This window comes from Sus scrofa, chromosome 12 (assembly GCF_054392235.1).
Source record: "Sus scrofa isolate SSC_HxYL_T2T_F1_AM1 chromosome 12, Sscrofa_HxYL_maternal_Yorkshire_Landrace_v2.0, whole genome shotgun sequence".
Taxonomy (NCBI): domain Eukaryota; kingdom Metazoa; phylum Chordata; class Mammalia; order Artiodactyla; family Suidae; genus Sus; species Sus scrofa.
The window spans coordinates 4,955,218-4,976,710 of NC_139394.1; positions in this window are offsets into that span (position 1 = coordinate 4,955,218).

Sequence of the window (21,493 nt, forward strand, 5' to 3'; positions counted from 1 at the left end):
AGCAACACAGGCTCCAAGCCGTGCCTGTGACCTATGCCACAGCTCATGGCAATGCCGGCTCCTTACTCCACTAGCAAGGCCAGGGAATGAACCTGCATCCTCATGGATACTAGTCAGATTTGTTTCTGCTGGGCCCCGACGGGAACTCCTGTAAAATGACTTTCAGGATATACGTTTCACAAGGACTTTAAAAGTGACCGTATGAAGAAGGCCTGATGCAGCAAGGAGCTTGTTCTCCCTCTTTCACTTGTTTACCCTCCCGTGGACCTGCAGTTTCGCAAACCCCAGGATGAGAATTTGGGCTAAGCCAAAGACATCTCAGTCCACCTTACCTCTTGTGCTCTATCTTCAGGATCTGAACTCTGAAGCCCAGACGAACTCTAGAGGGAGGGGGGAAAAAAAGCGAACTCCCTTTTAGACTGAATGCTCAGGTTTCCAAAGCTAATTAACACCAGTTGGTCCCAATTTACTCCCCTCTGGAGGGTGCAGTACCAGCTCTGGGGGGCAGGTGGCAGCATCTCTACGCTCGTGCCTCAGAACGCCCGGCTTTTCTTTTTCGGGTTTTCCTAGCTATTCCTACATGCTTGTTCTTCCATGGGAATTTCAGTATCCATTTAGGATCCCATACTATCAGTAAGGACCTCCAAATCCGCCTCCTCAAGTTCACACTCAGGCTACCCAAACATAAAGGCTGAGCCTCGTTTATCTGGGTCCACATTTGGATAAACTGTTGGATGAACTCAATCTGAGTAAATTAGAAAAGATAAATCAGTTAGAGGCATAAGAATTAGCAAAGAATTCACGTGCAGATGAATGATGGTGTGTGACAGAATATACTATGTAATATCGACAAAGTAGCAGGATATAAAATTAAGGTACAGAAATCAGTACACTGCTAAACATAATCAATGACCAGGGAAAGGATATAAGGGAGAGAAAACCCACTTGCAGTAGTAACCAAGAAGATGAAATAAATGAGCAACGAATTCGGCAAGAAATGTCCTAAATCAGTATGAGGAAAGCATTACTCCTGAAAGTCACAAAAGTAGATTCAGACAAATGGAGAGTCATCCTTTGTTCTTGGAAAGAATAACCCAACACAATAAATGTGTCGGCTCTCCCCAAGTAAATTTATAACTTTAATGCAAGTCCAATAAAAATACCGAGACATTTTTTCTAGAGTCTAAATGCATATTTAAAATGCATACGGAAGAATAATAAACACTAAGGATAGCTCAGAAAACCTGAAAAAGAAAGGCTGTGAGGGCGGTCTAGCCTGATATTAAGATATACTATAAAGTCTCTATTATTATTTTTCTTTTTTGTCTTTTTAGGGCTGTACCCACGGCATATGGAGGTTCCCAGGCTAGGGGTCCAATCGGAGCTGTAGCCGCCGGCCTACACCACACCCACAGCAGCTTGGGATTCGAGCCACATCTGCGACCTACACCACAGCTCATGGCCTCGGCAGATCCTTAACCCACTGAGTGAGGCCAGGGATCGAACCTGCGTCCTCATGGATACTAGTCAGATTCGTTTCTGCTGAGCCACGACGGGAACACCAAGTCTGTGTTATTTAAACAACACTGTACTGTCGCAAGAATACATGACCAGCTGAATGGAACAGAAAGTCCAGAAACCTACCCAAGCAGATGTGGAAATCACGGGGTCAAACAGACCTTCTACCTCATGGTGATCAGACAACAGAGAACTATTTGGAAAGAGATCAAACTAGATCTATAACCTGCTCCACACACAGGAATAAACTCGAGACGGTTCAGAGATCTAAGTGTAACAAAGGAAATGCTAAGAATACCGAGAATTTACGGGCAAATGCCTCTCTGGCTAAGGTGTAGGGAAAAGTTTTCTAAACACAACTCAAAATTCAGAAGCACTAAAACATCGATAGATTTGACGACCTAAAAATAATAAAATTTCATTTGCCCAAAAAAACCACCATAAAGCCACAGACAAATACAAAACTGGAGAAAAATATTTGACATAAGTATCATGGTAAAAGGGTTAACAACTCTAGTAGGTTTTTTTAAACTCATAAAAATGAAAGGAAATAAGTGCAAAAGCCAATAGAAACATGGGCACAAACATCACGGGTGGAGTTCCCGCTGTGGTGCAGTGGGTTAGGAATCCAGCAGCAGCAGCGTGGGTCGCTGCGAAGGTTTGGGTTTGACCCCTGGCCAGGTGCAGGGGCTTAAAGGATCCAGCATAGGTCACAGCTGCTGCTTGGATTAGATCCCTGGCCTGGGAACTTCCATGTGCCACGGGTGCGGCCATCAAAAAAAAGGAAAAAAAAAAAATCAACAGTAACAACTCTTTCAAAAAAAGATATAATAATGGCCCTTAACCATATGGAAACATGTTCAATTTGATTCATAAGAGAAACACAAACTGAAATGCTTCTGTGATACCATTTTCCATCTCTCATAGTGGCAAAAATTTAAAAACTCGACAACTATCCTGTTGGCAGAGCTATAGGGAAAAATATGTTTAACTCTTGACCAAAAAAAATCCGGAGTTCCCATTATGGCGCAGCGGAAATGAATCCGACGAGGAACCATGAGGTTGTGGGTTCGATTCCTGGCTTCGCTCAGTGGGTTAAGGATCCAGTGTTGCTGTGGCTGTGGTGTAGGCTGGCAGCTACAGCTCCGATTAGACCCCTAGCCTGGGAACTTCCATATGCCGTGGGTGTGGCCCTAAAAATAGATTAAAAGATTAAAAAAAAAACACTAAAATTGGAGTTCCCGTCATGGCTCAATGGTTAATGAAGCTGACTAGTATGCCAGAGGACGTGGGTTTGATCCCTGGCCACGCTCAGTGGGTTAAGGATCCTAAAAAGACAAAAGACCAAAAAAAAAAAAAAAAATTAAGATCAACCAAGATGGAGAGAAACCCCAAGACGGAATACAAAGATAAACAAATGAACCTAACTCTATTAAAATGTTATTCACAACCATACAGGGGTGTGGGGGGGTAATATTTCCATGCTAAATTCTCAGAATAAAGACAAAAAGAGTTGCAAACAAATGCTGAATTCTAACTGGTGGGTTTGTTTTACACAGTGCTATGGCTTAGTCATTCTGAAACCACCCTCGGTGTATTTGAGAATTAAGCAAGGAAGTAAACATATGAAGGATAATGGAAACCTTTTTTTTTTTTTTTTTTGTCTTTTTTTTTAGGGCCCCACCCGCAGCATATGGAGGTTCCCAGGCTAGTGGTCAAATCGGAGCTATAGCTGCCGGCCTACACCACAGCCATAGCAACACAGGATCCGAGCCGCGTCTGCGACCCACACCACAGCTCATGGCAACATCAGATCCTTAACCCACTGAGCGAGGCCAGGGATTGAACCTTCGTCCTCATGGATACTAGTCAGATTCATTTCCGCTGAGCCACGACGGGAACTCCGAAACGTTTTTTCTTACGGTGGAACAGCACAGACAGACCTGAAATAAACGGATACGTATTGCTCCACAGATAATGGGATTATTTGGAATCAGCAGAGAACGGCAACTCCGGGTCTGCAACCATGGCAAGCCACGTGCAAGTCTCTGCAAGGCAAGGGAAGGAAGTAGCTTTTACAGAGAGGAAAAGAAAGCGGGGAGCTATAGATAACAAAGAGTTCATGGCTTTCCATTGGCTGAGCCTTTGCTGTGGTCACCGGCCACAAACGCTCCCCCTCTTCTGGTCTCCCGACTCTAACAGAAGTTTCTGCCCATTAATATTTAATAGTACAGCAAAGGAAATCAAACACGAAATGAAAAGAGAACCTACAGATGGGGAGAAAATATTGGCAAATGATGTTCCCAACAAGGAATTCGTTTCCAAAATATACAGACAGCTCATACAGCTTAATATAAAAAAATAAAAAAAATAAACAACTCTGGAGTTCTCATCATGGCTCAGCAGTAATGAACCCGACGAGTACCCATGAGGATGCCAGTTCGATTCCTGGCTTTGCTCAGTGGGCTAAGAATCTGGCATTGCCATGAGCAGTGGGGTAGGTCACAGACTCAGCTCGGATCTAGCATTGCTGTGGCTGTGGTGTAGGCCAGTAGCTGTAGCTCCAATTCGACTCTTAGCCTGGGAACCTCCATATGCTGCAGGCACGGCCCTATAAAACAAAACAAAACAAACAAACAAACAAACAAAGACACAGGGAATGTAAATTGGTGCAGCCACCATGGAGAACAGTATGGAGGGTCCTAAAAAAAACTAAAACTAGAGCAACCATATGACCCAGCAGTCAATCCCACTCCTGGGCATCTATCCAGAGAAAACTCTGCTTCAAAAAGACACAAGCACCCCGACATTTATGGAAGCAGTACTTACAACAGCCAAGCCATGGAAGCACCTTAAATGTCCATCGACAGATGAATGGATAAAAAGGTGTGAGAAAGAGAGATATAATGAAATATTACTCAACCATAAAAAAGAATAATGCCATTTGCAGCAACATAGGCTGACCTAGAGATTATTATGTGAAGTCAGAGAAAAATGTCATGTGATATCACTTATATGCGGAATCTTTAAAAAAATGATACAGGAGTTTCCGTTGTGGCGCAGCAGAAACAAACCCAACTAGGAACTATGAGATTGTGGGTTCGATCCCTGGCTTCACTCAGTGGGTTAAGGATCCAGCGTTGCTGTGAGCTGTGGTGTAGGTTGCAGATGAGGCTCGGATCCCGTGTTGCTGTGGCTGTGGCAAAGGCTGGTAGCTACATCTCCGATTAGACCCCTAGCCTGGGAACCTCCATATGCCTCGGGTATGGCCCCACCAAAAAAAAGACAAAAAAAAAAAAACAAAAAAACACCGCAAAGTCAGTGTCACTAGTAATGGGACAAACCAACATCTGAGAAGGACACAGCATCACTTTGTGAATTTCATTTTTTTTTTTTTTTTTTTTTTTTGGTCTTTTTAGGGCCGCTCCTGCAGCACATGGAGGTTCCCAGGCTAGGGGTCCAATTGGAGCCGTAGCCGCTGGCCTACACCAGAGCCACAGCAACACAGGATCCAAGCCTCGTCTGCGACCTACACCACAGCTCACAGCAACGCCAGATCCTTAACCCAGTGAGCAAGGCCAGGGATCGAACCCGCAACCTTATGGTTCCTAGTTGGGTTTGTTAACCACTGAGCCATGACGGGAACTCCACTTGAAGTTCAATCTAATCCCAAGGAAGCATCAAAAGAATGCAAACGAGGAAAACCTATAAAACTCATTTTAAAAATGCTAGATTCGCAAAAAGGTACACACAGGCTGAGAAGCTGCGCAAAAGTATGAGAAACTAAGAAAAATGACAATTCATTATTATCCTGGAATGGACCACGGACCCGATTTTTATTTTATTTACTGTCACAGACCACTGGGGCAACTGGCAAATGAATAAGGCCTGAAGATTCGATAATGTTTTTTTTTTTTTTCCACACCTTCAGCTCTAAATAGTTGGCTTGTCGAGGAGGCACTCTCTGGGGAGACACGTCCACATGTGGCAGTTCCTGGGCCACGGATCGAACCGAGCCACTGTAGCAACAACGCTGGGTCCTTAACCCACTGGTCACTGTCCTGTGGGGACAGAGAAGAGGGCAGCGAAGGTATGGCGTCCATGCTAACTACCTGATTTGTGAAACACTTGTACTTCGGTTTTGTAAGAGTAGCCTTGTTCTTGGACTGCCCAGGATGGAGCCTTCAGGAAGGAAAGGGGTTCAGGACGCGTCTCCCCAGAGAGCGCCTCCGTGGCAAGCCAACTACTTGGAGCTGAAGGCAATCAAGGCCCAGCCGCCTCAAGACAAACTTTCAGCCTCCCTTAAAATGCCTACAAGTATTTCGATAGGAGGCCTGGGCCAGAAAGAGAGCTAACTTTGCATCTGGATGCCGGACCAGGGCGGGAGGACGCACCTCTGGTTACTAAAGTCTGCTCTTCGTACTGCTCCCCGACTGACCCTCCAGGGTGAGCTCGGGGCCTCCGCTCCATCTCTGGCCGTTTGCATGACCAACACCAGCTCGGGCCGTGCAGGTCCTTCCTCCCTCCTGCTCCGCCGCCCGGGGCTGTGCTGAGAAGTACAGCCAGTCTCTTTCGTCCAGGGCTCTGTAGTTCCTCTTGTTTAATGATGTTAGCCAAGTCACCTGATGCCAGGGGAGTCTCCAAACAAAAATAAAGACCTTCGCTGCCCCCTCTTCTCTGTCCCCACAGGACAGTTTCCTGTTTATAAATCTTGACTTAGGAACGCATATCCTTAAACAAACACGAACACAAAAAAGAGTTTCTGCTGTGGCTCGGTGGGTTAAGAACCTGGCATAGTACCCATGAGGATGTGCATTTGATCCCTGGCCTCACTCAGTGGGTTAAAGAGCCGGTGTTGCTGCAAACTGCGGTGTAGATCACAGACGCAGTTGGGACCTGGCGTGGCTGTGGCCGTGGTGGAGGCGGGCCGCTGCAGCTCTGATTCGCACCCTCGCCTGGGAACCTCCATAGGCCGAGGGCGTGGCCCTAAAATAAAAGAATGCACCCGCTCTTTCCAAGCACGCACCCCCATGCCCTAGGTTAACTGGAAAACTGTCCCAGTGGCCCCTTGGCAGTGGGGCAATAGAATTGCATCTTTAAAGTGCTGAGAGAAAACATCAGCCTAGCTTTGCGTCTCCAAGAAAACCATCAGGAGCAGGCTGAACCACTGACATTATCAGATACCTAAAAACTGGGCTTATCACCAATAGAAACTCACTACAGGAACATCTAAAGAATGCATTTCTCGAAAAAAGAAAATGACCCTAAAGAGATCTGAAATGTGAGAAAGAATGGCAAAAAAAGAAATCGGTAAATGAGAGTAGTTCCCGTCGGGGCGCAGCGGAAATGAATCCGACCAGGATCCATGAGGTTGTGGGTTCGATCCCTGGCCTCACTCAGTGGGTTAAGGATCTGTCGCTGCCGTGAGCTGCGGTATAGGTCACAGGTGTGGCTCAGATCCCACGTTGCTTGTGGCTCTGGCGTAGGCCAGCGGCTACAGCTCCGGTTAGACCCCTAGTCTGGGAACCTCCATATGCCGCAGGAGCGGCCGTAGAAAAGGCAAGACAAAGCACTAGGAATATCTTTGGCTCTAATATGTGATTTCTGTTCCTGCTTAGGAACATTTACATCCCCTGGAACTTCCTAGATGATAGGAATGTTTTGTTTTGTTTTGTTTTGAAGAGCCACACCTGCGGCATATGGAGGTTCCCAGGCTGGGGTCTAATCGGAGCTACAGCTGTCGGTCTACACCGCAGCCACAGCAATGCTAGATCGGAGCCGTGTCTGAGACCTACACCACAGCTCAGGGCAACGCCAGATCCTTAGCCCACTGAGCGAGGTCAGGGATCAAACCCTCGACCTCATGGATACTGGTTGGGTTCATTCCTGCTGAGCCAGGACAGGAACTCCAGAATGTCTTTTGTTCTAATGAGGCCACTCCAGGGGGGCTCCTGGACAGCTCCTGGATGGAGGCTGGTCACCAGAAGACCCGGCCATGATTAGAAGCTTGGAATTTTCAGCCCCCTCTCCCTGCTTCTCCAGAGAGAGGAGACGGGCTGGAAATGGACGTACTAATTCATCGTGCCCTTGTGAGGAAGGCTCCATAAACATCCCAAGAGCATGGGCTTCTGTTCACAGGGGGTGAATGCATTCTCATTCGGGGCGGTGATGCACCCCGGCTCCCCCAGGACAGAAGCCTCAGGAGCCTCCCAGACCTCAGCCTCCGAAACGCTCCATCAGGCTGTTCGTCTGTATCCTTTAGCACATCCTTTATTTATTGTTATTATTATTATTATTTTTGTCTTTTGTCTTTTTAGGGCTGCACCTGCAGCACATGGAGGTTCCAAGGCTAGGGGTCTAATCGGAGCTATAGCCACCAGCCTACGCCAGAGCCACAGCAACACCAGATCTGAGCCATGTCTGCGACCTACACCACAGCTCACGGCCACGCCGGATCCTTAACCCACTGAGCGAGGCTAGGGATCGAACCCTCAACCTCATGGTTCTTAGTCGGATTCGTTAACCACTGCGCCACGACGGGAACTCCCTAGCACATCCATTAATAAACTGGTCAACATTAGCAAGGGTCTCTCCAAGTCCTGGGAGTCTCTGCGGAAAATTCATCAAACCGAGGCAGGTCGTCAGTGGAGGCGCATGGGCTTGGGTGCCGTCTTTGTTGTGGCCATTGATGAGCATGTGTGGCTTAAGGGCTCCAGGGAGTGACATCCCCACGGGCCTTGTCGACTGTAGGGCGTGGACCTGCACCCAGATGGACATTCATCCCTAATCCCTTGTGACTCCGTCTACGGGAAGAAAAGGACGAAGAAACTATGAGACTTATGGGACATTTCCACCCCAGGACCCTACTGGACAAGGACTGACAAAGGTCACTGAGCAAGGCCAAAGGGAGAAGACCACATCTCTCTGGACCCCATGTTGGTACCCGCATCTTTTTTTTTTTTGGTCTTTTTGCTATTTCCAGGGCCACTCCCACGGCACATGGAGGCTCCCAGGCTAGGGGACCAATCAGAGCTGTAGTCACCGGCCCACGCCAGAGCCACAGCAACGAGGGATCCGAGCCGCGTCTGCAACCCATACCACAGCTCACGGCAACGCCGGATCGTCAACCCACCGAGCAAGGGCAGGGACCGAACCCGCAACCCCATGGCTCCCAGTCGGATTCGTTAACCACTGCGCCACAACGGGAACTCCGGTACCCGCATCTTTAAGGGATAAAAACCCTTATAGGACAATAGAGAAAGGGGGGCTCTTCCCCCCCGCCCCAGTAACCCTGGGAGCTATCTGCTTTGCTTGCTTGCTGCCTGTGTGTCAGCAGAGTTCATTCTTCAACTGCCATGAACAAGAACCTGGATTCTGGCATCATCTTTCTGGCATCACAACCAGAGGAGGGAGTCCTGAGAAGCTCAGATTTATAGCCGATTGGTCAGAAGCACCGGTGACCACCTGTACGTGCGACTAGCCTCCGAAGTGGAGGCGGGGCAGTGCTGGGGGACTGAGCCCTGAACCCGGGGGATCTGATGCTGTCTCCGGGTCGATGATGTCAGAACTGAATCAGAGTTAATTTAAGGGCACCCAGGAGTTCCCGTTGTGGCTCAGCAAAAACGAATCTGACCAGTAACAATAAGGATGCAGGTTCGATCCCTGGCCTCGCTCAGTGGGTTAAGGATCTGGCATTGCTGTGGCTGTGGTGTACCCAGTGGCTACAGCTCCATTTCCATCCCCAGCCTGGGAAGCTCCATGTGCTTCAGGTGTGGCCCTAAAAAGACAAAAAAAAAAAAAAAAAATTTAAGGACACCCAGCTGGTGTCACAGAATAGCTTGGTGTGGGGAAACCACAATCCCCACCCCACCACACACACATTTGACAGCTAAAAGTGTCAGAAGTGAAGGGTTCTGGATAAAAGAAAAGGAGACACACAGGAGGTGGCCTGGGTGTTACTAATCCAGTAACACACGTAGGAAATTTGAAAGAGCTTTGCGAATGTACCAAACCATATCGCAAAACCCACTGAACCATACTCCTTAGAAGATGCCGTACAGGAGTTCCCGCTGTGGCTCAGTGGGTTAAGAACCCAACTAGTATGTGTGGGGATGCAGGTTCAATCCCTGGCCCTGCTCAGTGGGTTAAGGATCCGGCGTTGCCCTGAGCTGTGGTGTACGTAGCAGATGTGGCTCGGATCCCACGTTGCTGTGGCTGTGGGGTAGGCTGGCAGCTACAGCTCCGATTCGACCCCCTAACCTGGGAACCTCCATATGCCGCGGGACGTGGCCCTAAAAAGACAAAAAACAAAACCACCACCACAAAAAAGAATAGAAATGTTATCTATCTTCCAGGGAAATAAAGAGAAACTTTAAAAATGCCTTCATCCATAAGACCAACTCTCCCAAATATGCAAAGCACAGAATTCCTCCAACCCCATCACACATCACTACAGACACGTACGAGATAGGCTATGCTTCCTCTGGGAAGCAGGCGTGGGGAGCCAAAACCAGAATCCTTTGGCATTCGCCAGCGACAGTCATTTTTATAACGTGTGCTTCAGCAGCTTAGCCAAAATCACTGCCAGAGAAGAGCCAGCAATTACAGCTTCCTTCCAGAACCGTGTCCCAGCATCGTACACAAAGGAAGAGGAACAGAGCACACGCAGGGAAAGTTCTATCTGGTGTTTCTGTTGCTACCCCCATGAGCAGTCTTCTGACAGAGAAGATAAACCTCAGAAGGGGAAAGACAGGTGACGGAGGGAACAAGCCCAAAGCCAGGCTATGGGCACTGACCCCCATGGAGCATTGCCCTTGGCAGAAGGGAGCCCTTCGCCTGACCGTCTGGGACGTCCCGCCCTGCCCCACTCCTGGAAGCCGAGGCCTCAGGGCAGGGCTGCAGAGGCCCAGCCCTTCCTGAGGTCAGAACAGCTGATGGGATCTGTGGCTCAGGTCCAGACCTGCCTGAGACCACATGGACTGCCCTTCCGTTCTCTCCCCGACAGGTACGTCCTGAAGAGCCCTTGGCTGCGAGGCCTCCGCCTCTGCTTCCGCGAAGCCACATCCCTGCCTCCCCCTCCGCTTCTGGGAAGCCAGCCTAAGACGAAGCCCTTTCTGGGTGATCTTTACCCTCAGAGCCGACTCGAATTCTGGGGATGAGCGCAACACATTTCGCCCGATATTTCCCTCCTATCTGGTCTCACCATTGTTACCAAGTCCTTCCTCCTTTTGCTATAAAATACATCTTCAGCTGGCTTTCCTGGAGGTCTCATCCTCACGCTTTTGAAGTACAATTTTGGCAGGACCACGCCATCAGTTCCACGAGAGAAAACTGTCATACTAGGAGTTCCCATTGCGGCTCAGTGGGTTAAGAACCTGACTAGTATCCATGAATTTCAGGCTTGATCCCTGGCCTTGCTCAGTGGGTTAAGGATCTGGTCTTGCCATGAGCTGTGGCATAGGTCACAGATGCGACTCAGATCAGGCATGGCTGTGGCTGTGGTGTAGGCTGGCAGCTGCAGCTCTGATTTGACCCCTAGCCAGGAACGTCCATATGCTGCAGGTGCAGCCCTAAAAAAAAAAAAAAAAAAGAAAAAAGAAAAAAGAAAGAAAAAAAGAAAAAGGAAAGAAAAGAAACTGCGGTCGTGAAGAGCTTCCACCCTTTCCTGACCCAGTCCCGCCTGGACCACGAGCCCCGAGAGTAAGTTCCACCCTGAGGCTGGTCCAGCGGGAGTGAAGTCTAAGGAAGGATTCCAAGCCCGGGCCAGGAAGGCGATATCTTGCCGACCATCTGTCCGGTGAGGCTGGCCCCACCACTGAGCTTTCTTTGAACGCAGCCTGTCTCTCTTTCCTGCCTCTTTTCAGAAGCCGTTGCTCAGGTTCTCGTCGTTACTATCCCACCTGCCACGAATAACACTGCTCCTCTGTCTCATCGTTCCGGGGCTCAGGTTTCTGAGTCAGCGCATCCAGGGGGCTTCCAGCGTTAAAGGACAGTCCTAGCAGGGCTCACAGTTCTCCTGCTTTGTCCACCTCTGTTCCACCCAGTTGCTTCCAGGTCAAGACCTTTTTGTTCTTGCTCTTTCCATAGCAATAAATCATTGGGACTCTTCGGGTTTTTTGTTGTTTTTTTTTTTTTTTGCTTTTTAGGGCCTCACCCGCGGCATATGGAGGTTCCCAGGCTAGGGGTTGAATCAGAGCTACAGCTGCCGGCCGACACCATGGCTACAGCCACCCAAGATCTGAGCTGCAGCCACAGCTCACAGCAATGGCAGATCCCTAACCTACGGAGCAAGGCCAGGGATCAAACCTGCATCCTCACGGATACTAGCTGGGTTCATTAACCTCTGAGCCACTCAGCGAACTCTTCCTCATAGGGGTTTTTTTGAAGTTTATGAAAATGTGAGGAGTTCCCATTGTGGCGCAGTGGTTAATGAATCCGTCTAGGAACCAAGAAGTTGTGGGTTCGATCCCTGGCCTTGCTCAGTGGGTTAATGATCCGGCGTTGGCATGAGCTATGGTGTAGGTGGCAGATGCGGCTCAGATCCTGTGTTGCTGTGGCTCTAGTATAGGCCGGCAGCTATAGCTCTGATTTGACCCCTAGCCTGGGAACCTCCATGTGCTGCGGGAAGTAGCCCTAGAAAAAGGCAAAAAGACAAAAAAAAAAAAAAAAAAAAAAAAAAAGAAAGAAAGAAAATGTGAGTGAGTAACTGGATACAAAAATTGTTCCTGGTACCACCTTACACCAGCCAGAATGGCCATCATCCAAAAGTCTACAAACAATAAGTGCTGGAGAGGGTGTGGAGAAAAAGGAACCCTAGCACACTCTTGGTGGGATTGTAAATTGGTGCAACCACTGTGGAAAACAGTATGGAGAATCCTCAGAAAACTAAACATAGAACTACCATTTGATCCAGCAATCCCACTCCTGGGTATCTACCCAGAGAAAACCACGACTCGCAAAGATACACGTACTCCGATGTTCACGGCAGCACTATCTGCAAGAGCCAAGACATGGAAACAACCTAAATGTCCATCGACAGAGGAGTGGATCCAGAAGAGGTGGTCCATATACACAATGGAATATGACTCAGCCATCAAAAAGAACGAAATACCAGCATTTTTTGCAACATGGATGGACCTAGAAACCATCATGCTAAGTGAAGTCAGCCAGACAATGAGACACCAACATGCAATGCTTTCACTGACATGTGGAATCTGAAAAAAGGACAGACAGAACTTCTTTACAGAACAGATGCTGACTCACAGACACTGAAAAACTTATGGTCTCCGGAGGAGACAGTTTGGGGGGTGGGGGGATGTGCCTGGGCTGTGGGATGGGAATCCTGTGAAGTCAGATTGTTATGATCATTATACAACTACAGATGTGGTCAATTCATCCGAGTAATAAAAAATTAAAAAAAAAAAATTGTTCCTGGGTCAAGGGGGGTGAGATCAAAAGGGATCAAGAGGCAGGATGGATGTTGGTGTTAGTCAACTTCCTGAAGTTGACTTAGGGCGGCGTCTTCTGCTCACGGGGACAGTCCCGCACCTGCTGTTGACACGCGTGTGAAGCAAAGGTGAACGTCAACACAGGTTCACACAGGAGACAAGCAGGCCTTGCCCCGCTCAAGGATTTACACGTATCCACAAAATTGTTTGCAAATTCATTTATTAAAGGTGGCATTCTTGTGGAGTTTCCGTCATGGCTCAGGGGTTAGTGAACCCCACTGGCATCCATGCAGTCCCGGGTTCAATCCCCAGGTTCAATCTCAGGTGAAGGATCAGGCGCTGCTGTGGCTGAGGTGTAGGCCGGCAGCTGCAGCTCCGATTTGACCCCTAGCCTGGGAACCTCTATATGCCGTTGGGGCGGCCCTAAAAAGACAAAAAAAAAAAAAAAAAAAAAAAAGACGTGTTCTTTGTGGATCCCCACACTCGGGGAGGGCACACAGAGCAGCAGCGTGCTGGGCACCTGGGAACCAGGAAACCAGGGGCCTTCCCCGATCCCCTGCACGCGCACGCACACACACACACACACCCCAGCCTCCTCAAGGTCTCCAAGCAAACAGCACACCCAGGCTGCGGCATGACCTAGAGTTTCCACCACCAGCTGGGCAGGAGGGCAGGAAGAAACATGGTTCCACATGCCCTTTGATTTCGTGTGGGCACCACACTCCTGAGTGCAAGACAAGCCCTCGGCCGACTAACCCATGTCACGGAAGGGGAAGTCCTCTCGCCCAGGGCATCACATGTACCTGGCAGGGCTGGTTGTTTTGGGGGTGCCAGGAAAGTGCAGGGGTTAGAGCATCTCAGAGTTAGGGGCTAATGAAGTCACAAAACCCACATCCGGTGACAGGATCGGGGTCCAAGAGAGAGCCTTGGCAAGAAAGGGGTTTGGGACGAGGGACTGGGCAGCCTTCCGACGCAGACATTTAAACAAACCGAGCAGCATCGCTGATCACAGGGCTCGGCTGGGGGCAGGCACACACGCACGTCGCCGCTCGCCAGGGGAGCTCATGGATTTATAAAAACACCCACACGGTTGCCAGGAACCTCTCTCACCTGCCAGCCTGTCTTCCCGCCCGCAGGACTGGAAACTAGGAAGAGTCCAGTGAGAGGCTAATTCCCTCTCCTTTGTAAGCACCTCGTTCCTGCCTCTGGAAGCTTCTTTCTCCCTGGAATTCTGGAATTTCACCAGGACAGGCCTGGATGCCTATCTTCCCCCACCTGGGGTCTGAGTCAGAGCAGGAAAGTCTCCAGCATTTACCTACGAATCTATCTCGTCCCTGTCCTGGCCTTGTGCTCCCTTCTCCCTGTGGGATGCACCTTCCAAGTCTCCTGCTGGCTTTCGAATTTATCGGTTTTCGGTTATTATTACATTATTATTATTATTATTACTATATTTTCCCAGTGTACCAAGCATTTGGATCTCAACAAAGCCCATCCTCTCTTAATGATTTTCTTTTCTTTTTAGGGCCACACCAATGGCATATGGAGGTTCCCAGGCTAGGGGTCCAATCAGAGCTACAGCTGCCGGCCTACACCACAGCCACAGCCAGGCCAGATCCGAGCTGCATCTGCGACCTACACTGCAGCTCATGGCAACACCGGATCCTTAACCCACTGAGAGAGGCCAGAGATCAGAACTGCACCCTCATGGATATTAGCCGGGTGCTTAACCTGCTGAGCCACAACAGGAAATCTTCTAATGAATTTTTAAATTTAAAAACCAGGCTGGGTTTTTTTTTTTGGGGGGGGGGGGGTCCCAGAACATGTTTTAATGCTCTAATGGACTCTCTGGGAAAGGACGCCTAACTAGCTGGTTAAGGCCCCCTCTGGTCTGTCCTTCCCACTTCCGCGGTGAGCTGGGCGGTCAGCCTGATCTCTGGTTGTCCAATCCTCCGAAATCAGCCGTCCTCTGTGGGCCGCAGAGACCTTTGCACTTTCTCGGCAGCCAGACCGGGCGACCAGTTCCTACAATTGTGGGTGAGGGTGGGAACAAACAGCAGAGCCCATGCCCGCTGCGGAAGGCCGGGCAGGAAGCGCCACCACCTCCGGGGCCCCCAAGGTCAGCAGCAGCTCCAAAGATGGGGCCCAAGAACTCCCCAGCTCCCCGAAAGCTGCCCTCAGGTCTTTCAAATTCTTTTTTTTTGTCTTTTGTCTTTTTGTTGTTGTTGTTGTTGTTGTTGTTGCTATTTCTTGGGCCGCTCCCGCGGCATATGGACGTTCCCAGGCTAGGGGTCCAATCGGAGCTGTAGCCACCGGCCTACGCCAGAGCCACAGCAACGCGGGATCCGAGCCGCGTCTGCAACCTACACCACAGTTCACGGCAACGCCGGATCGTTAACCCACTGAGCAAGGCCAGGGACCGAACCCGCAACCTCATGGCTCCTAGTCGGATTCGTTAACCACTGCGCCACGACGGGAACTCCAGGTCTTTCAAATTCTGACAGCTTAAAAAAAAATGACCGCATTTTGCTCACGATTTTATGAATCAACAGTGGGGCAGAGACTGGCTTCCTTCTGCTGTGCTCTGGGGTCACCCCTGCAGATGCAGCCCTCCAGAGGCAGCCCTGGAGCTGGACAGTCCAAGATGGCTTCACTGCTGTCCGGTCATTCAGGCTGGCTCTCGGCTGGGTGTCTCCTCCACGAGGCTTCTCCTCTTCCAGGAGGCTGGACCGAGCTCCTGGACGTGGTGGCAGGGGGTTCCAAGTGCACAGGAGTAGAGGCTACAAGGCCACCTGGGGCGACTGTCAGAAGGCACACACCATCATCGTGGCCACATTCTATTGTCTGAAGAAGCCCAAGGCCAGTCCAGAGGCAGGGGCTGGGGAAACAGACCTGACCTCTTGTTGGGAGGCGGGAGTACACACAAGGCAGCTGAGGACGGAGGAGCTGTTACGAGCCATCTCTAGCAGCAATACAGCTGGTGACATGTGGCCTCCATGTGTGGCGCTGCTGCCACGCCATCCGGTGCCGGGCGGTGTGGGCAGATACAGCGTTTCCTTTCTCCTGGTCTCGTGTCTGTCCCCGACACATCACGTTTCGGCCTGCGCAGAGCTAAAACAGAACAGCTGCAGGCACATTCAAGGAGCAAGGCAAGCCTTTCGAAGTTGGTACTATTGCTGTTCCCATGTTACAGATGAGGAGCCTGAGGCCCAGCGAGCTTGAGGAGCTCGTCCCGGCCCACGCAGTCCGTAAACAGGGGAGCTGAGCCCGCGGGCTTGCCACCCGCCCTCTCGAGCATCCTGCTCTCCTGCGGAAGGTCGGCCTGGGGGCTACCAGCATCCCCTGCCCTGGTACCCTCCCTCCTTCCCTGTCTAACCGCCAGGGAGGCCGGCAGGCAGGGCTTGGCATCAACATCTGAGCTCCGCGGTTTGCTGAGGAAGGAGGCAGGTGAGGACTTGATATGTTTGGGTGAGGTGGGCAACTGTTGCCAGGGGCCAGCTTGCCTGATCTTGTGCTCTGGGTTCCTGGGGGAAGACTCCGCCGAGAGGGTGGGGCAGGGAGTGGGGCTCCAGTCCCGTCCCAAGGCCGCTGGTGAGCAGTTTCCTCATGCTCTCCCACGCATCCATGGGTGCACACACACACACACACACTTTCAACGACATCCTCTTTTGTTTTCTCCTCTTGGCCGTAGGGTGCAGCCACTCGACGTAGCATCTCAGCTCCCAGGCCTGGGACTGAACTGGCCACAGGGGTGAGAGCACCGAGCCTAACCACTAGACCACGGGGAACTCCCTACACCCTCTTTTTTTGAACCCCACTCTCAGTGCACTCACAAGGTATCAAGGTAAATCCAAGTAGGTGGCCGTGTGACTTGGCAGCTGGGCCTGTGTCCAACCGAGGTCTTGCTGCTGGAACCATCCACTGGGGATGACACCACTGTGTCCTGCCAGTAGTCCAAAGGGCTCTGACCACTTCCAGGGAATCCCTGATGTAAATTTCTGCATCACTTAACAAAGGATCTGCGTCTGTCCCTGAATCTCTCAATCAGTCCCGAGTGCAGCATCCAGGGGGCAACAGACCCTCTGCCTGGGCTTGTGGCCTTGCTGCCAGTGGGCAGGGAGAGGGCTGACTGTCCTTATGCTCCTAAAGTGGGAAGGAGACCCATCCCTCTGTTTACCTGCAAAATAATCAGGTGTTTGGATTCTAGATAGGCAAGTATGTGGCAAATTTCCCTTACCTAGAGATTTTACTGTTTTTGTTTTTCCACTCAGTATTAGCCCAAAAGACTTGGGTTTCTTTTCTTTTTTTTTTTTTTTTAAGATTTTATTTCGGAGTTCCCTGGTGGCTCAGTGGATTAAGGATCTGATGTTGTCATATCTGTGGCTCTGGTTACTGCTGTGGCACGAGTTAGATCCCTGGCCCAAGAACATCCATATGCCATGGACACAGCCAATCAATCAATTAATAAATAAATGCAGGAGGATAAAGGGGCCTAAATAGAGGTTTGCACACTTCACTCAAACCGCTAAAACGAGGAAAGCAGTGGACTGATGAGTTCCATGTGTCCAACGCAATGCCAGGGCAAGCACTTAAAAAGCTATACAAAGAGATACAGGCGAGAACACTATAGGAGTTCCCATTGTGGTAGTGTGGAAGCGAATCCTACTAGTACCCATGAGGATGCGGGTTCGATCCCTGGCCTCACTTAGTGGGCCAGGGATCCAGTGTTACTGTGTTGCAGACGAGGCTCAGATCTGGTGTTGCTGTGGCTGTGGGGTAGGCCAGCAGCTATAGCTCCGATTCAGCTCCTAGCCTGGGAACTTCCATATGCCGCAGGTGCGGCCATAGAAAGCAAAAAAAAACAAAACAAAAACAAACAAACAAAAAAAAACCCAAAAAACAAAACTATAGATGAATCAAAACAGAATGCTAAAATAAGCCCCAGGAGGGGTTCCATTGTGGCTCAGCAGGAAAGAACCCAACTCATATCCATGAGGACATGGGTTCGATCCCTGGCCTTGCTCAGTGGGTTAAGGATCTGGCGTTGCCTTGAGCTGTGGTATAGGTGGCAGATGCGGCTCAGATGCCGAGTTGCCATGGCTGTGGTGGAGGCCAGCAGCTGCAGCTGTGATTTGACCCCTAGCCTGGGAACCTCCATATGCCGTAGGTGTGGCCCTCAAAAGACACACACATACACACACACACACACACACACACACACACACACACAAATTAAATAGCTCCACGACAATTTTGTTTTTGAAAATCAGTGGTCCCCAACTACTTGCCTTTCACTATGTCCTCTTGCCCAGTGTCCATCACTTTCAATTTTCTCGCTGGGCCTCCTGGCGTTTACCTCCATGCTTCTAAATGACCTGCTTGCGTTGATTTATTCACCTTGTGTTTTGATCTTAGGCGTTACCCACAGGTGTCTCACGGGGACGACGAGGACTTGCTGCCCCCCCCTACTCCTGCCCTACCACGCGCATGCAACTTGGTCACATCATAATTTTGGTTAGTTCAGAATCCAGTGTTCATATCATTACAGTTATGTAAACGCTACGCACAGCGGGGCCATGTAGTCAACGATAATTACTCTTCCTTTCGGGCACCCCTCCCCCCAGCCCTGCTCTGGCCTTGACACCTGTTCTGTTTTGGGGTGAGCTTTGTCTTCTATGTGGTTATAAGTGATTCCACCTCGAGTTTTCTGCCAGCTGCCTAAGGAACCCACTCAAGCTGATTATTCAGTCAGGGGTTCTATCAGTTTCAGTATTTTGAGGAAGACATCCTGCCCTGAAAAGAGGAAGGAAGGAAGGAAGGAAGCGGGGAGGGAGGGAGGGAAAGGGGAGGTCTCTTGTGGGACCGCAGGTTAAGGATCCAGCGTTGTCGCTGCCTTGGGTCACTGCCTTGGCGCAGGTTCAATCCTCGGCCCCGGGACACACTTCCAGGTGCCCCAGACCTGGAAGGGAGGGAGGGAGGGAGGGAGGGAGACAGAAATCTTTCCCTGACCTTCCTTTTTTTGGGGGGGGGGAGTGGGTGGCACACCGACAGCACATGGAAGCTCCTGGGCCAGGGGTCAAACCTTATCTGCCCTCCTCTCTGAAAGCAACTGTATTCATGCATTCCCTTAACAGGCTGGCTTCACTAAAGTACCATTTCTTCACTGGTGCCCGGTGTCCTGCAGACCAAGGCTCTGGCCTTTTGCCAAGGTGGAGGCACGGCTGTGCGGCTGAAGAGTGTGTGGGTGAGACTTGTCTTAATCAAATTTCTATCAACCCTTATTATAGTTCACCCCTTTATCCTATTGCCAGAGGTATAAAATGCCCCGAATTCCTTTGAAGTTCTTGCAGTGCAAATTGGTTTGGTTCTTGGCCCCCCCGCTAAAAGTTTAGTATGCAGCTCTCTGGAGATGCTAAATCAGTCATCTCTTACCCTTCTGCTTCCAATTTCGAGAATTGTGTTGCTGGGATCGCTAATCCTCTCTTCCTCAACCCTGTGGGTTGATGCTTTTAAAAAACCATGTATTATCATCTTAGTGGGGTTTTAGGAGGGAATGTAAATGAACGCATGTGTTCAGTCTGCAATCTTTATCCAGAAGCCTCTGAGGACTGTTTAGGGCCCACTTAAAATACATATATATTTTTTAATGTTATGGCTGCACCCGTGGCATATGGAAGTTCTTGGGTCAGGGACTGAATCCAAGCCACAGCTGTGACCTGTACCATCCAAGCCGCTGTAGTCTGATTCTTAACCCACTACACCACGGAGGGAATTCCACGCATAAGACTTGTTTTTTTTTTTTGCTTTGTAGGGCTGCACCTGCGGCATATGGCATTCGACCAGGCTAGGGGTCGAAGTGGAGCTGCAGCTGCTGGCCTACGCCACAGCCACAGCCACGCCAGAGCGACCTACACCACAGCTCATGGCCACGCTGGATCCTTCACCCACTGAGCGAGGCCAGGGAGCAAACCAGCGTCGTCATGGATACTTGCAGGGTTCATAACCCATTGAGCCACAATGGGACACCCCCCTACCAGGACTTTTTAAGGAGAAGAGAGAGACGCTCAGATGGTCACCTTATGTAAATCTCACTGGCAGCCAGCTGAGTGAAAGGCGAATTGGGGAGGGCAAGGTGGAAGGCAGGCTGGTGAATTAGAAAACAACCAAGCGGACCTGGGCCACTCATAGCAGGGTGGAGAGATGAGCACAGATGTGGAAAATATTTAGGACCAATTCAGCCAGCGGATTCAATTTGGATTCCAAACTAATTAAAAAGAAAAATCACTGTGAACAGTGTTAAGTACCATAGACAGAAAAATAATAAATCACTGTGATTTATTTTGGAGTCGTTAATGGATTATACTAAGTATAGTATTATGGCAGCACAATGGCGATTAATGATGAAATCGCCTTTAAGTTTCATAATTTGAACACTTCTGTTTCCTATTATTACGAAGACCAATTATAATTGTGCCAGATGTTATCAATTGCACTGTCAGACACATAGGCAAATTATCTATTGTCAAAACCAGTTTCTCATTGCTGACAAGATATCATGTACTTTTTCAAAAAGTTGACATTTTCAAGGGATTGAAAAAACTTCCCATTAATAATAAGTCTATAGAAGAAAAGGTAAAAAAAAGCAACGTTTTAAATTTTGAAAAGCATTAGGCCCTAATTGTTTGAATCCCAAGTGCTCATCCATCTCTGGCTGATCCACCACATCCCAGCTGATCTTCAAAATTTGTCATCAGCTCTCTTTTCTTCTCGCAAAAGCTCAGTTTCTACTTAGCTTCAATTCAGGGCATAAATCTGTCGCCTCATAAATTCCTGAAATACAACTGGAACAATTTTCATCATGGCGTTTTTTCATAAAATAATTAATCATCTGCAAAGGGTTTTGAGTGAAATAACAAAACTAGCTTCTGATATATAATTAGAACATCTGATACATTTTGATTAGGAACTTGTTTGAAATGCATGCCGTTTCAGATACTGGAAAATAAATTGATTTTGTAAAAAAAATATTTTTATAAAGATGCTTGTAGACATTGCTGCAGAGCATAGAGACTTGGAAGTTTTGATCTCTCAGTTCTATAAAACATCCTCCTAGATGAAAAGCAGGTATACACGCGCCTCAAGATTTTAATCCAACTCGACGACTTGTATTTCTAAGAAACCTAATGAAGTCTATTTCACATGTAGACAAAAGAAAAAATTAATTTTGTTTTGTGGAATTTTTGTTTGTTTCGCAGCTGCTCCCATGGCATGCACAAGTTCCCAGGCTAGGGACTAAACCCGCACCACAGCAGCAACCCAAGCTGCTGTAGTGACCATACCAGATCCTTAAACCACTGCACCACAAGAGAACTCCAAAAATAACATTTTTTTTTTTTTTTTGCCTTTTGTCTTTTTAGGGCCATACCCGAGGCATAAGGAGGTTCCCAGGCTAGGGGTCGAATCAGAGCTGCAACTGCCGGTCTATGCCACAGCCACAGCAACACCAGATCTGAGCCGTGTCTGAGACCTAC